This window comes from Callionymus lyra, unplaced genomic scaffold (assembly GCF_982586985.1).
Source record: "Callionymus lyra unplaced genomic scaffold, fCalLyr1.hap1.1 HAP1_SCAFFOLD_48, whole genome shotgun sequence".
Classification (NCBI taxonomy): Eukaryota; Metazoa; Chordata; class Actinopteri; order Syngnathiformes; family Callionymidae; genus Callionymus; species Callionymus lyra.
In genome coordinates, this window is record NW_028258562.1 from 33,929 (window position 1) to 35,000 (window position 1,072).

A 1,072-nucleotide genomic window follows, 5' to 3' on the forward strand; every position below is an offset into this window, starting at 1 on the left:
TCCCCAGGCCCCCTGGTTCCCCATCCCCGCAGGAGGAGGCTCCCCAGGCCCCCTGGTTCCCCATCCCCGCAGGAGGAGGCTCCCCAGGCCCCCTGGTTCTCCATCCCCGCAGGAGGAGGCCCCCCAGGCCCCTGGTTCCCCATCCCCGCAGGAGGAGGCTCCCCAGGCCCCCTGGTTCTCCATGCCCGCAGGAGGAGGCTCCCCAGGCCCCTGGTTGGGAGAGGGGGAAAAAGAGCAAAGTGTTTAAAAATGCCCCAAAGTGTTGAAAATGTTCCCCAGGCCCCTGGTTCCCCATCCCCGCAGGAGGAGGCTCCCCAGGCCCCCTGGTTGGGAGAGGGGGAAAAAGAGCAAAGTGTTTAAAAATGCCCCAAAGTGTTGAAAATGTTCCCCAGGCCCCTGGTTCCCCATCCCCGCAGGAGGAGGCTCCCCAGGCCCCCTGGTTGGGAGAGGGGGAAAAAGAGCAAAGTGTTTAAAAATGCCCCAAAGTGTTGAAAATGTTCCCCAGGCCCCTGGTTCCCCATCCCCGCAGGAGGAGGCTCCCAAGGCCCCCTGGTTGGGAGAGGGGGAAAAAGAGCAAAGTGTTTAAAAATGCCCCAAAGTGTTGAAAATGTTCCCCAGGCCCCTGGTTCCCCATCCCCGCAGGAGGAGGCTCCCCAGGCCCCCTGGTTGGGAGAGGGGGAAAAAGAGCAAAGTGTTTAAAAATGCCCCAAAGTGTTGAAAATGTTCCCCAGGCCCCTGGTTCCCCATCCCCGCAGGAGGAGGCTCCCCAGGCCCCCTGGTTGGGAGAGGGGGAAAAAGAGCAAAGTGTTTAAAAATGCCCCAAAGTGTTGAAAATGTTCCCCAGGCCCCTGGTTCCCCATCCCCGCAGGAGGAGGCTCCCAAGGCCCCCTGGTTGGGAGAGGGGGAAAAAGAGCAAAGTGTTTAAAAATGCCCCAAAGTGTTGAAAATGTTCCCCAGGCCCCTGGTTCCCCATCCCCGCAGGAGGAGGCTCCCCAGGCCCCCTGGTTGGGAGAGGGGGAAAAAGAGCAAAGTGTTTAAAAATGCCCCAAAGTGTTGAAAATGTTCCCCAGGC